This window comes from Rattus norvegicus, chromosome Y, assembly GCF_036323735.1.
Source record: "Rattus norvegicus strain BN/NHsdMcwi chromosome Y, GRCr8, whole genome shotgun sequence".
Classification (NCBI taxonomy): domain Eukaryota; kingdom Metazoa; phylum Chordata; class Mammalia; order Rodentia; family Muridae; genus Rattus; species Rattus norvegicus.
The window spans coordinates 17886722-17903848 of record NC_086040.1 but is presented as its reverse complement, the minus strand read 5'-3'; positions in this window follow the sequence as shown (position 1 = coordinate 17903848).

The window sequence follows — 17127 nt, the reverse complement described above, 5'->3', positions numbered from 1 at the left end:
TAATTTTTCTATATTTACATTTCAAATATTGGTGCCTTTCCTAGTTTCCTGCCCATAAGATCCCTAACAGGTCCCCTGATCCTTCTTGTATAATCCCCCTTACTGCCCTTTGACATTGCCTTGAATTGGTAATAAAACCTAGTTTAGACAAAGGGCATCTCCTTCCATTGGTGCGCAACAAGGACATTCTCTGCTACATATTCAGTTGGAGTCATAGGTCTATCCATGTACTAGCTTTGAGTATTCATACAGTACCAGAAAACTCTAGTTCGTTGGCATTGTTTTTCTTATCAGACTGAAAGCTCCTTCATCTTTTTTAATCATTTCTCAAAATCTACCAACAAGAGATCTGTTTTCAGTTCACTGTTTTGCCACTACCATTCAACTCTCTATTTGACATGCTCTAGCTGTGTCTCTCAGGAAAGACCTGTATCTGTTTCTTCTAATCATTCAATTCTAAGCTTCAACAATCTAATATAGTTTTGGTGGAGTATATGTATATGTATATGTGTATGTATATGTGTATGTGTATGTGTATGTGTATGTGTAATGTATATGTGTATATGTGTATGTGTATATGTGTATGTGTATGTGTATGTGTATGTGTAATGTGTATGTGTATATGTGTATGTGTATGTGTATGTGTATGTGTATGTGTATGTGTATATGTATATGTATATGCATATGTATATGTATATCTATATCTATATCTATAACTAATGTATTGCATATATATGTACATATATATGTATGTACATATGTATTTATGTAACCTACAACTATGAATTTAGATGGAATTTTAACATGGATTCTGGGAAACAAGGTCAAATAAGTAGAACCCACAAATGACAGTGCCAAATAGACTCTCTCCTGTTCTTATGAACTTAATGTTGCTGAGGATTTTACTGGACCTCATGCCATTCCTCATACTTCACTTCCTCCTGAATTATACGTTTGGCCATAAGAAAGTTTCTTGGTAAAACATCCAAAACCCACAAGACTATTCCTGGGAACACGGAAGGTTGTCGCGCGCCCAATGTCCCGCCAGCAAGAACGACGCGTGGCAACAGGATTCTTCTGCGAGCAAGCCTTTACTGTGTTACAGCTCTTCTTAGTGTTACAGCTCTCTTAGTGTTACAGCTCTCTTGAACAGGGACTCCGAGCAGCAAAATCGCTTGGCTTATATAGACAACAGTATGCTAATTATCTCTCAGGGATTGGTGGGGCTTGGATCACCCCACTACTTGTCCTCCAGGGATTGGCGGAGAATGAATCACCTCATTAGCATATTAACGGTCAACTAACACCTGGTGCATAAACCGCACATGTGCAGTACCGCTGTTCACCACTAGAGGGAGCCCTAGCAAGGGGACAAGCCTGCACATGCGCAGTAAGTTGTTGACATCCAGACAAGGCTGGATGTCGGCGCCATCTTTGTTTCGCCGCGCCACTCTCTACAGAAGGTAGATATTAGAGAACTGATATCTAATGGGACTATCCATGCTCTCATTTACTTTAATGATATCTGGTAATTTTTGGATAAAATAAGAATTTGGGAGTTTATCATTTGAACAAGGTACACATTATTTACACTTTTATATTCACTCTAAAGCCGTGCCCCATATGTTGACAAAATCACTGCAAAAAATTGAATTGGAAAACCGTTTTTGAGTACACATTCAGGAATATATATAACGTCCCATCTCAAGGAATTTAGAAAAAAATTTAGTGCAATATTTAATCAATTGAAGGTCTGTAGGGAAAATACTTGCCTTTGAGAAACAGAGAAAACTTAGGAAATTGAAGTGTATGGCACAGGAATGTACCTGGGAATAAAATTATTATCTAGAAAAATCTCATCCACTCCATGTTCCTTGATTTTTTCTACCCATACCAGGACACTGAGTAACTATCTCCATTCAGGACATGTAACCACTAACGAAACAAATAGACGTACTTAACTTTAGAGAGATGAAGTACGTAAAGGTTTTCACTGTGTCACAGGAGACACTCATGGAAAGGGCACCCTTGAATCTGATTAATGTAAGGAAAGCTGTTTAGCAGGTAGGCCATGGTGGTACTCAGTGACATCATCATTAGGCCCTCCATGAAAAATCTCTTGTATCCTGGAGATCCCTAGCTTCTTCTGTGATGTCACAAGTGTTGTCTTGGCAGCAACTGCCTCTCTGATATTCCTTCCATTTATCTATGGTTTACTAATTGGCCTCTAATTCAGAGTAAAGAGCCATTGGGGAGGGTGAACAAATAGTATGGAGAGAAGGAAGCTGGTCTTTTTTCTTGGTATAAAAGAAAAGAAGAAATATGTGGTTCTTGGGAAAACACCCTGGGCAGATGGCTTTAGTTCTTTTGCTCTCTGGGTTATCCGAGCTCATGGAGAAGTTGCTGAACATCCTAAAGATCTTTGGGCAGATGGTAAAGTTTCTAGATAACCTTTTTTTTAGATTTTGATGATCCTGAGGATTGTATGGCTGATGGTAAATGTTTCCCAGGAAGAGTGCTAGAGCCAGATTGATTTTTAGATGCTTTAGAAGACATGGAATTATTTTGATATACTTTGGCTAATGGCACAAGGTCTAAATGATTTTTTTTGATGCCTGCTTTCCCTCAGACCTTTGGAAATATAAAAAATAATTTGTATTTTTGAAATCTAATTTGCACAATGACAAAGCACTTTGAGCATGGAGAACATTTTCTGGAGCCCTAGAGAGGGGTGAAGAAATTCCCTGAAACTCTAGGGCAGAGGGTCAACATGCCATTTTGGTAGAAGGAGGAGTTGATTGAGCATCTTGGGACAATATGGAATGTCCAGCATGCCCTTGTAAGGATTGGCAACTTTCCACAATTCCTTCATCATTTTTGGAAAATTCCATGGCTTTTTGGACAGATGTAGAAGGTGTGGAACTCACCTAGGAGTAGTTGCAGCTTTTGGTGTCTCTTTGGCAGCAGCAGAAGGCACATGATTCCTTTTGGCAGAAGAGGGAAGCTTGAAACTGTCTTCCTTAGAGAAGAAATTTCTCAATACTCCAACAGAAGGATCAAATATTAACACTTTGTTTATAGAAATTGGGTGCCTGTGGTCCATTTTGATAGGGGGAGAATGTAGACTATTTCTCCCCAGAGTGGATATGTGAAATAAATCTGCTTGGGTAAAAGGGGACAGTTGTAAAGCATGCTGTCCCGATGTAGTAGATCCTAAGACATCCTTCTCAGATGAGGAAGGTCTTAATGTACCGTGTATATGTGTGGATATCCTGACAGTGACATCAGAAAGGGGGTTAGGTATTAGAGCTACCTCTGAAGATGTGACCTCTCCTAGAGCACCATGGACATATGTTAGAGGTCTCAGAGCCTCATGAGCAGATAAGGAGGTTTTAGATATCATTGTGTAATTGTGGAAATTCCATGAAAAATTTCTTTTAATGGAGAAGTGGAAACAGACTTTTGTATAGAAGAGCCAGGTTCCCTAGTCTGCTTGATAGGCAAAACAGTTTCCAAGGCCCCTTCAGAAGGTAAGGTAAAATCTAGAGCCTTTGAGGTATTTTTCAGACATCCGGGTCTGCTTGTGGGTATAAAGAAAGACTGGTAACCCTTTGTGCATATTTGGAAGAGTGTGTAGCATATTCTGTAGTTGGGGAAGATGGCTGATCCTGAGAAGATAAAGAAGTTCCCATAGTCTCCTGAAGTTTGTGGAGGACATATTCATTCTTTTGCAAAAATGGAATCCAAGGTGTCTGATTCATTAGATGTCAAGGATGCTACAGACACTGGTGTTTGCGTATCATGTTCCCCAACTCCTCGTGCACATATGGTTGGATCCATAACCTTCTTTACAGATGGAATATGTCCTAAAACATGTTTTGTACATGTGTCATATCCACAAGCCATTTCTAAAGATATGGCTGTAGGTAGAATTCCTTTTGTAGATGTTTGTTATCCCACTGTGTCTTAATGAGATTGAGTACTATTCATAGAATCCTGCTCAGTTTTGGGAAATTCTAGCATCTCTGATGTATATGTGGAAAAATTTTGGAGCCTCTCCTTTCAGGACAGAATGACCTAGAGTCCCCTGATGAGGTAGGGTATGTTTTATCTTCTCTGTACATTAATATGTATTAATATGGAGTCGGCATGGCTCATGACTGTGTGTTGTGATATACTTGGCTCTTTTGGGTCTGATGACAAGTCAGGAGGGTGCTTTTCAGTGCTAGAGGATATTTGAATAATTTTCTGTTGTATAGGAACATTGGAAGTACTGGGGGTGATGGTGAGGGTGCTAGATCACATTTTTTATGTGCAGAAGGCACAAAAGTCCCTTGGGTGAACTCATAATTTTCTTCCACATCTTGCATGTGTGGGAAACTCTCAAGAACCCCTTCTGAAACTGGCAATGGTCCTTGACCTAATGGTGTACATTCAGAAAGTTTTGTCTCTGCTTGGGCTGATATGTGTGTTATGAGATTCACATGGGGATTTGTGACGGCATTTTGTCCCCCTTGAACCAGAAGTGGTTAATTAAGCCAATTTTTAATAGTGGAGGACATTGAAGGTCCTCTTGGTTTAATAGGGAATTTCTGAAATCCCCTTTGTCAGCAGAATCAGGTTTCAAACTCACTTTACCCGAAGCAGATTGCACAAGGTGCTGTGGTGGAGATGGGGGACTTCTTTGACTGTGGACATAGCTCTCTGCCCTGGTTTGGCAGCTGGCGAAGTTACTATAGTCTCGTGTGGAGAGGGGGCAGGATGTAATCCATGTTTGGAATATGAGAAATCACTGAGATTAGCTTTAAGAGAAGAACTTTTGAAGCCCTCTTTGTCTGTTGGGGCCTGTTGTAGCTCCCATTGACCAGAGGGGTCTTCTGCAACACATTTGGAGGAGAATTGAAAAGACAGCAGACCTGTAGGATAGAGCGTGAACATTTGAAACTCCTTTGGAATCTCTGTCGGTCAGAGAGCTGATCACCCAGTAGAGTGGGCAATACTGAGACCTCAGAGAAGGAGAGACTGCCATTTCTGCCCACCTGTACCCACATCTGTAGCCCAAGTGGAAACTGCATATTGCCTCTGGACACATGAATATTGGAGCAGTGAAGCTGCAGGACCCCTGTAGTCTAAACTGTACCTGGATCTGAACTAGTCCAAACCACATCCTACACCCAAATCTCGTGTGGGGTGGGGAAGACTTAGACCACCAGAGGGGCAGAAATCCCTGAGAACTCTGTTCACATTCCTGACCTAAGACAAAAACACATACCTCCATCTGGGCCTCCTGTTCATAGGGACCTAGGAGAAGTAGGGGCAGGGCATTTCTTGTTGTGGCTCTCAGAGAGAGCTGAAAGTCAGCCCAACGATTGACTTCAGGCCTGAGACCAGAGGTGAATCCAACTATTCTGCTCTAAGAGACCTGTATGGTGGACTCAGGACATGAAAAGGCAGAACTCTGTGACCAGTCACTTCCAGTTTCTAGCTGGCTCCTAAACCTCGCTGATCCCGACCCAGTGCTCTCTGCTCCTAGACGCTGTTGGAGAGAGAGATGATTACCCAGGAGTTTTGGCAATACCTAGTGTACAAGGCACAGAGACTGCTACTTCTCCCCACGATTGCCCACATGGCTGGCCCAAGGCAAAACTGCATAGTGCATCTGGACACAGGAATATAGGAGGAGTAAAACTACTGGAGCACCATGTTCCAGACTGTGCCTGAATCTGAAGAGAACTGGTCAAACAGCTCCCTGCACCCAAATCCTGAAGTTGGGGGAACCAGATCTTCAGAGAAGCAGACACTCCTGGGAAAGGAGAGGAGAATACTCTCTGCCTAAAATCCTGACTCAAGAGGAAAACACATTGTGCCATCTGTGCCCCCTACCCCCACAGAGGGACCTAGGAGAAGTATGGGAATTTCCCTCTGGTTCTTGCCCACAGGGACAGCTGAAAGCCAGTGGACAGGAGCAACTACATGCCTAGAGCTGAATACTCTGTTCCCATAACTGGGTAAAAGAAAACAGGAAAACAGTTCTACAGCAGTCCTGACACATGAGCCTACAGGATAGTCAAGCCACTGTCAGAAAAAGGAAGACAAGTTAAATCCAGATACAACCTGATTGATAGAGGCAAGCACAGGAACACAAGTAACAGAAGTCAAGACTACTTGGGCTCTTCATAACCCCATTCTCCCATCAAAACAAACACTGGATATCTAAACATATGAGAAAAGCAAGATCTAGGTTTATGTTCACATTTTATCAAGATGATGGAGGATGTTAAGAAGGTCATAAAACACTCCCTTAAGAAAATACAGGACAACAGAAAATACAGAAGTAATTAAGTAGAATCCCATGAAGAGGGAACACAAAACTACCTTAAATAACTATGGGAAAAACAGTAAAACAGAGAAGAAAATGAACAAAACCATCCAGGAGTAAAGAATGGAAATAGAAACAATAAAGAAATTACAAAGAAAGACAACCCTGGAAATGGAAAACCTAAGAAGAGACCAGGAGTCATAGATGTGGGAATCAAAAACAGGATAAAAGAGATAGAAGACATAATCTAAGGAGCAGAAGATTCCATAGAAATCATTGAACCAACTGTCAAAGATTATGTAAAAGGGAAAAGCAGCTAGCCCAAAACATACAGGATATCCAGGACACAATGAGAAGATCAAACCTAAGGATAACAGGTATAGAAGAGAGTGACTGTCAACATCAAGGGACAGTAATATCTTCAACAAAATTATAGAATAAAACTTCCCTAATCTAAAGAAAGAGATGCCCATAAACATACACAAAGCCTACAGAACTCCAAATAGATTGGGAAAAAAAGGATATTTTCCCATCACATAATAATCAAAACACCAAATGCACAAAACAATACAAATATTAAGAACAGTAAGGGAAAAGGTTAAATAACATATAACGGCAAACCTACCAGAATTCTCACCAGAAACTAGGAACGCGAGAAGATCCTGGACAGATGTCATACGGACACTAAGAGAACAAAATCACCAGCCCAGGCTACTGTCCAGCTAAACTCTCAATTAACATAGATGGAGAAACCAACATATTCTATGACAAACCAAATTTACACAATATCTTTCTACATATCCAGTCCTACAAAGGACAGTACCTGGCAAACACCAAAACAAGGAGGCAAGTAAAATCATTGATAAAGCAAGAAATTAATCTTTTCACAACAAAACAATGAGAAGAACACAAACATAAACTAACCTCCAATTATTAAAATAAGAGAAAGAGACCATCACTATTCCTTAATATCTCTCAACTTCAATGGACTCAATTCCCCACCAAAAATACACAGATTGACAAACTGGATATGTAATGAGGACCCAGAGTTTTGCACTACAGGAAACACACTTCAGAGACAAAGACAGACACTACCTCATAGTAAAAGGGTGTAAAAGAATGTTCCAAACAAATGGTATGATGAAGCAAGCTGGAGTAGCCATTCTAATATCATATAAAATCTACTTACAACCTAAAGTCATCAAGAAGCATAAGGAAGGACACTTCAAATTCATCAAAGGAAAAATCCACCAAGAAGAACTCGAAATCATAAATATCTATAACAGAAATACTAGGGCAAATAAATACTTAAAAAAAAACCTTACTAAAGCTCAATGAACATATTGCACCAAAATAAGAATGGCAGGAGATTTCAACTCCTTATTCTGATCACTAGACAGATCATGGAAACAGAAATTAAACAGAGACATAGACAGACTAACAGAAGTTATAAACCAAATGGACTTAACAGATATTTTAGAACATTCTGTCATAAAACAAAAGGATATAACTTCTTCTCACCACTTCATAGCAATTTCTCCAAAATTGATCATATAATCAGTCAAAAAGCAGGCCTAAAAATTTAGAAATATAAAAATAATCCAATGCATCCTATCAGACCACGATGGTCTAAGGCTGTTCTTCAATAAAAATTAGGAAAGAACACCAACATATACATGGATGTTGAACAATGCTCTACTCAATAATAACGTGGTCAAAGAAGAAATTAAGAAAGAAATTAAAGACTTCTTAGAATTCAATGAAAATGAAGGTACAATATACCCAAACTTGTGGAACACAATGAAAGCTGTGCTAAAAGGAAAACTCATAGCTCTAAGTGCCTGCAGAAAGAAACAGGAGAGAACATACATCAGCAGCTTGACAGCACACCTAAAAGCTCTAGAACAAAAAGAAGCAAATATTCACAGGAGTACTAGAAGACAGGAAATAATCAAACACCGAGCTGAAATCAACCAAGTAGATAAAAGGGGACCATAGAAAGAATGAACAGAACTGAAAGCTGGTCCTTTGAGAAAATCAACACGATACATTAACCCATATCCAGACTAACCAGAGGGCACACAGTGTCCAAATTTATAAAATAAGAAATGAAAAGGGAGACATAACAGCAGAATCAGAGCAAATTAAAAAAAGTCATCAGATCATCCTACAAAAGCCTATACTCAACAAAACCTGAAAATTTGAAGAAAAAGGAGAATTTTCTAGACAAATGCCAGCTAACAAAGCTAAATCAGGAACACAAAGACCGTTTAAACAACAAATAACTGCTATAGGAATACAAAAAAAATCATTAAAAACCTCCCAACCAAAAAGTCACCAGGATCAGATTGGTTTAGTGCAGAAATTTATCCAAAATTCACAGAAAATTTCATACCAATACTCTCCAAACTATTCCACAAAATTGAAACAGATGGAGCACTACTGAATTCCTTTTATGAAGCCACAATTTCTCTTATACCTAAACCACACAAAGACCCAACAAAAAAAGAGAACTTCAGACCAATTTCCCTTATTAATATCCATGCAAAAATACTCGGTAAAAGTCTTGCAAACCGAGTCCAAGAACACATCAAAACAGTCATGTATCATGATCAAGTAGGTTTTATCCCAGGCATGCAGGGATGGTTTTGTATATAGAAACCATCAGCGGAATACATTTTATAATCACACTCAAATATAAAAACCACATGATCCTTTCATTAGAGGCTGAGAGAGCATTTGACAAAATTCAATATCACTTCATGATAAAAGTCCTGAAAATTAAAGAAATTTAAGGCCCATACCTAAACATATACAGCAAATCTGTAGCTAACATTAAACTAAGTGAAGAGAAACTTAAAGCAATTACACTGAAATCAGGGACTAGACCAGTCTGCCCACTCTCTCACAACTTATTCAATATAGTACTAGACATCTTAGCCAGAACAAGCAGACACTGAAGGAGGTCAAAAAGATATAGATTGGAAAGTAAGAAGTCAAAATAGCACTGTTTTTAGTTGATATGATAGTATACCTAGTGACCTCAAAAACACCACCAGAGAATTTCTAAGCCTAATAAACAATTTCACCAAAGTGGCCGGGTGTAAAAATAACTCTGCACAAATGCTAAACAAGGGGAGAAAGAAATTAGGGATATGACACTCTTCACAATAGCACCAAATAATATAAAATATCTCGGGGTGACATTATCCCAGCAAGTAAAATATCTATTAGAAGAACTTCAAGTCTCTGAAAAAATTGAAGGAGATTCCAGAAGATGGAAAGATCTCCCAAGCTCATGGACTGGCAAGATAATAATAATATAGTAATTATAGTAATTAATATCGTAAAAATGGCCATTATACCAAAAGCGATCTATAGATTCATTTCAATTCCCATCAAAATTCTAATCCAATTCTTCATAGAGTTATACAGAGCAATTCATAAATTCATCTGGAATAAGAAAAAACACAGAATAGCTAAAACTGTCCTCAACAATAAAAGGACTTCCTTGGGAATCACTATCCATGAACTCAAGCAGTATTACAGAGCAACAGTTATAAAAAATGTATGACATTGAGACAGAGGCAGGCAAATAAAATTGTGGAATAGAATTGAAGACCCAGAAATGAACCCACACACCCATGGTCACTTAATTTTTGAGAAAGGAGCCAAAACCATCCCATGGAATAAAAGATAACATTTTCAGCAAGTGGTGCTTGTTCAACTGGGGGTCAGTATGTAGAAGAGTGCAGATTGTTCCACTGTTACTGCCCTGTGAATAAAGGACCTCCAATTCAAACCGGATACACTCAAACTAAGGGGAAGAAAAAGTGGGGAAACATCTCGAACACATGGGCACTGGAGAAAATTTCCTGAACAAAACACCAATGGCTCTTGCTCTAAGATCAAGAATTGACAAATGTGATCTCATAAAACTGCAAAGCTTCTGAAAGGCAGAGGATATTGTTGTTAGGACAAAATGGCAACCAAAAGATTGGAAAAAGATCTTTACCAATCCTACAATTGATAGAGGACTTATATCCAAAATATACAAAGAACACATGAAGATAGCCTGCAGGGAGAAAAATAACACTATTGAAAAATGGGGTTCAGAGCAAAACAAAGAATCCACAGCTGAAGAATATCAAAGGGCAGAGAAATACCTAAAGAAATGTTCAACATCTTTAGTCATAAGGGAAATGCAAATCAAAACAACCCTGAGATTTTACCTCACACCAGTGAGAATGGCTAAGGACAAAAACTCATGGACAGCAGATGCTGGCTATAATGTGGAGAAAGAGGAACAGCCCTCCATTGTTGGTGGGAATGCAGACTGTTACAACCATTCTGGAAATCAGTCTGGAGTGTCCCGCGCGCGACTTCCCGCTGGCAAGAAATACGCGGGTACATAGAAATCCTTACTGTGACCAACTTTATTAATCTTAGAAGAGGAAGCACCCGCCGCGCCAACATGGCGCACTTATAAATACCCTAGTGTGGTGCCTCCACACCTGATTGTGGAAAGAATCTCATGATCTCATAAGGCACGCCCCAGTGTGGGCAAAGACCTGGCACGAAGGCACTCTTGCACATGCGCACAGTTAACTTCCTGAAAGTGGGCCGGCTGGCGCGGTGAAGGCTGTCGCCATCTTGTAATGGCAGAGGTTATCCTGGCCTTCCACGTGGGGCGCAGTGGAAGCCAGCGCCATCTAGTGCTGGCGAATGTTATTGCGGCCCTCTACACTGGAGGTTCCTCAGAAAATTGGACATTGAACAACCTGAGGACCCTGCTATACCTCTTTTGGGCATATACCCAAAAGATGCCCCAACATATAACAAAGACACATGCTCCACTATATTCATAGCAGCATATTTATGATGGCCAGAAGCTAGAAAGAACCCAGATGCTCTTCAACAGAGGAATGGATACAGGATATATGGAACATCTACAAAAAGGAGTGTCATTAAAGATACCAAGTTAATAACGATGGAGAAAAGAAAACTTTACTGGCTCTTTATCTGACATATGGATCATATCTATAAGACATAAAATACCTTTTTCTTCATAAATAAAGTAATGCAATAATATATGCTATATATTTGAATAAATGCTTAAAATAATGGCACAATAGTTATCAAAAATTACATGAAAAATACTAAACCCTCAAATCGATGATGAAATACAAATACAAATGACAGTGTTTGTATAGTTTTGCTGGAACAAAGAACCCAGGCATATGTTTGTTAGGTCTAAAATGTAATATACCTATAAAAGAAATTAATATAAAACTTAAAACTGAAATTATTTGTGATTCAATATTACCACTGAAGGAATATATACCTGAAGGAATCTGTCTATTCCAGTTATAACTCTATGAATGTCTTAACTTTCACGATGTTCACAATATCCATGTTACAAAATAGTAAAAAAAAAAATTAAATAGGCACTAGACCTTTATTTAACCATCAAAAGAGCAAAATTTTTCATTGGCATGGATATTGATGAAACTAGATATCATTGGGCCAGTTGAAAATTCAGAAGTATGAATACAATTATCTAAATCTTATGAAAGTGGGCAACTGCTGTTTATTTGAATTTTAAGCCTCTTCTATAGAATGAAACTCAGATGTCATATTATAAACATGTTCACCGTTTTTTTATGTCTCAGATGGCCATAGAGAGGATCCTATTATTCCGGTTTTGCTAAATGACCATGTTGTCAAACTGCCTTCCAATTCTTATTGATTTTATCCATACATTACTGCTTTATAAGCTGTGGTCAGAGAAATGTATAGGTGTACTGTGCAGTAATTACTGTAGATCTGTGTAACTGGATTAAGTGCTAAGACCATGGGAAGAAGAAAGTGGACCATAAGGCTGGGGAAACATTGCAGAAAAGGAGAAGGCAGAACTTGAGGAGCGAGAGGATGAAATCGTGACATCTAGACATGATACAGTTATTGGACATATGGACTCACTGCATCTAGAGTCGTATGCACAAGTCCTGTACATAACTAAGACAATGAATTAGGGAAGATCACAGCAGGCAGTACTCAGTGGACCAATGGATTATAAAGAAAATAAAACAGGAAAATATAAAGAACATAAAGCTGGAAAGGGAAAGTATCCGGAGAGCGTAGAACCAAGTTAAGGATCGGTGTGATCAAGGTACATTGAATACGTGTGTGAAGAATAAATAAAAATTATAAAATTACAAAAAAGTTCTGAAAATATATTAAGGATTTTTATATCCTATGGAAGTCATTTTTTCCCTAAAAGTAGAATAGAGTATCCTAACTTTTGTTAAGTTGCAGAAAAATCAGTGAAAAAACGTACTTACATTGGTTTAGTGCATGCTGTCTTCATTATGGAAATATCAAACTGAGGCTCATTAATCTGTACAATTAACTTTTATCACCTGTTCAAAGACAATGAAATGAAAGACTGTGTAATGATCCACCAAATCCAAAATACACACTAGAGAAGTAAATGCAAAGCAAATAATGCCCTGTTCTTAACTGCAACCATTTTACTCTTTGAAACTCTGAAAACATATGAATATAAAAGTTCTAACCTGATACACATCATATGTTATGGTGTCTTTGTCACTTATAAGGTAAGACTTTTTGGGTTGCACATTGCTTTCAATCAGGTCTTTCATTTATAAAATCCTAGGACATCAAGATCTAAAATCCATGGGCTTTGGTACTGACAGCCATGGATTGCACTCTGTACATGATCACTTTATTTTAATTAGCTAAACTCTGAAAGGCATTTTTCTGCCTCACAAATTAAATTGATTCATTGCAATGGTTAAGATAAGGGTTTCTTGTGAGAATAGATAAAAATTTCTCATTACAAAATTTGCTTTCTCTTCTGGTGTTTTATGGGCTATTGATGAGCTTAAACCTCTTCCTTCCCAACCTAGCACTTACAATAGATTATTTTTCACTGTCGACCCTAGACACACTAAAGATAGGAAAAAAGAATGAAAATTTTATGGGCTTTGTTCTCTCTCCCAAAAGACCGTTTTTGTCTTCTTCATCTTCTTTATCACCACAAACACCACCACCACCACCACCACCACCATCATCAACATCATCATCACTATCATCATCATCTAATTTATATGAAATTGAATTTGGAATTTTGTTACACCAAAGAATGAAATGAGAATTATTCTGCTTGAAGAAGAGATATTGATGAACCTAAGTCCTGTTCAGTCATTTTAATGTTATAAAGACATTGCCAAAGTTGCTTCAGATGATTGATAGAAATGCTAGCTCTCTATACAACAGGGTTTAAGAGTCCCTTAGTGAGAGAATGGTCTTTTACAACAAGGCCTTCATTATCAGACTTTGATTTAACCCATCTACCAATGAAGTGAAATTATCCCAGACATAAAATTGTGCCTCTCCAGAAAGAGCTCTTATCCACTAATACGCGTCTACTTCTCTTTCTTAATTGTCATGTTGATATGGGTTTATTATACAATATGTTCTGATTTATTAATGACATTTTAGTATTATTTGGGTTAATGTTGGAAATTTCAAAGGAACATATCGATGCCATGATTGTATCCCATACTACTTGTAATTTGACCTTGCAGTGTTTCATGAAAACTGAAGTATCGAAAATGTATATCCAACCGTTGAAAATTTGTAACTTCCATCATGTGAAATTCCCACTGAACCTCAGTGGATTGATGTCTCTGAAAGCATTTAAAGATTCTGCTACTGCATTATTGCACCTCTACAGAAGCTTCACTCCCATAGTGGCAGTTCCAGATCGGCTGTAATCAAATCATTTTCTGTGTCTTGGAAAGGGTTTAAAATTTTTTTCATTAACTTTTGATATGAAAATAGTTAGGACTTTGAGAAAAAGGGGCAGACAGGCCCTAGAGAGTGTATTTTTAAAATTCTTTTCTGAAAATTAGACTTATTCATGCAATATATTTGAATTATGATTTCCCTTCCCTCCATTTCCCCCCTTCTATTCCTCTCCAGTCATCTGTATCTACATTCTTCTGACTCTCACTAGAAAACAAAGAGTCATCTAAGGGATAAAAATAAAATGAAAGTTAATGAACTGGAGTAGAACAAAAGAAGCAGAGAGAAAAGAGCCAATGCAGGCAACAAGAATCATATACAGACACAGAGACCCTGACTTCCATTCACACACTCAGGAATTCCATGGAAACATAAAACCAGGAAAAATATATACAGAAATCATACAGAGTAAAAATTAATAGATAAATAAACAAATAACAAAAGGAAAAAGACATTCTTTAGAAAAAGTTCTGACCCATTATGAGACAAGGATCCTCCAAAGATGATGTTCAATTCCCTTAGTGCTTTATATGCAGTCTACCTTTAAAATTAGTTTGTGTACCCAGTGAGATTCCCTTGGAGAAAACGAAGTTTTCATTTACAAATGATTACCCATTGGAGATAACTTACAGTTTAGAGATAAGGTGATATGCAGGGCTTTCCTCTTCCAAGGTCTAATTAATAGGTAAGGAGATCTGTGAGATGCTGTCCTCTGAGCATGATACAGGTGTGGCACTCAGGAACTCAGAATAGTTACATCTATCAGAACAGACTCTATATAATATTGATCCTGCCTATTCAAAGAAACTATGCGCAGTGCTGGAGAATAGAAAATGATGTAGCCACGGGTGTCTTACCAGTTGGTACCTGTATAGCTTCATGCCCATGTTCAAAGAAGAGGCTCAGTTTAAATCTAGGGGGTCATGAAGCAAAAAGAAAAAGGCATGCATGTGCTATGGGGATTTGGTCTAAAGAGGGTATGTTGGTTGGGGCAGATAAAAGATTGGGAGTGTAGAGGGCTTCCATACATGTGTTGTGCATGTATAGAATTGTCAAAGAATAACATGCTTTCTTAAAACTTCCAAATGTAACCACAAAGAACAGTTTGGCAGACATTCTTTCAAATCTGATCTATTTGTTTTTAAAATTGGGTCTCATTGTGTAGTTCAAATTGACCTAGAACTCCCAGTGTACTGTCTACTGCCTCCCATGCTCTCATAGCAGGTTTACTCTACATTGACAAAATTATAGAATATGTGTAAATCTTCTCTTTATGAAGTTTGTTTACATAATGCAATATTCTGTCTTTTCTTTTTCATTTAACAATATATCTTGAACACATGTGCATGGGGAATTTCTTCATGGAACATCATGCCTTTAATAAATGGTAGTATACTCATTTGTTTAAATAATAACATAATGGTGGCTTTCAGATTATTTTCATTTTCATTAACTAAAGTTCACTACAGAAAATCAGCATGGACACTGACTCAGGCACTGTACTCAGTGGTGATTATTTACATTATTTTTTTGTATAAACTACAAAACATATTGTAGGAATGATGTCAAGGCTGTTAAGTAATGTAATACTTGTATGAATACTGCCAAATTTCCATCTCAGAAGACTATAATAAATACATATTTCCATCAATTTTATATGAAAGAACCCATAATATACCATTCAAAATTAAATGATACATATATTTTAAAATGGTATCAGTCTCTGACTTCTGTCACTTGTTGAATTAGGGGAAGGATTGACGAAGTTGAAGCGGGGGGCAGCCTCTATAGGAAGACCAGCAGTCTCAACTACTCCGGACCGCTGAGATCTCCCAGACACTGGGCCACCAACCAGGCAGCATAGACAAGTTGGTCTGATGCCCTGACACATGAATAGCAGAGGACTGCCTAGTGTGGCCTAATCTTTTAGAGACTTGAGGCCACAGGGATTATGGTGCCTGACAGGATCTGGGGACCATCCTCTTGGAGTCAGAGAAGGAAGAGGTGGAATGGGATGAGGAACCATGGGAGGGTACAGGAGAGTGTACAATGGAAGGAATGTTAATAAATAAAATAATTTATAAAATAGTTTTAGTCATAAATTCAAATGCTAAATTCTTTTTAACATCTACATTGCATTTCAATCGTGAAGTTTAGCGTTTTATGCTTATTGAACTGTGTAAGCATTAAGCCTAAATTTAATCTTCATACTATTTGCGAATTGTCTCCTTTCTGATTACATTGCATCAATTGTGTTTGCATATGTAGAAAGCTTACTATTTATAATTTGTGCAGAAAATACATTCATGAATCTTTTTATTTTAATGATCTGTTATGTGTGAACGTCTATATATAGATTTGTGCACATGAACACAGGCACCTGGGGAGACCGTTGATATCAGATCTCCTGGAGCTGCTTTTACAACTGGTTGCATGTGGCTTGATCGATGTTGGAAACTGAACGTGTTTGCTCTAAAGAGCAGCAAGTGCTCTTAACCACTAAGCTAATACTACAATACTTATTCCATAATAAAAAAAAACTATTATTTTCTCATGTATTTTAGGGTATCATTGAACTTGAGACATCTTCCCACATTCTAGGTTCTGAGACTACATTCAGGCATTAATTTTTCCAGCTTTCTTTCCTTTATCATAGTAAGATGTGTTGGATTAAATATGTTAATATTATGCACTAAATCCACCAAATGTTTACTTGTAGAACCTTGGCTTAGTGTCTGTTTCTTTCCTTTGCAACAACTATATTAATTTTACAGTTGCAGTTCTCTCTTTCTTTACACAATCCATCTGATGTGTTTTTCTTTCATATAGAATGAAGCAAAATCCTTTTAGTTTTTCTTTGAATAGATAATGTACTAAGAAAATGTGTAGAGCTTCCCATTTTCAGACCAACACAATACATTGTTTCTTTAAAATGTTCCTAGAGTTTGGTTTTTTCTTTATCTTATTATTATTGA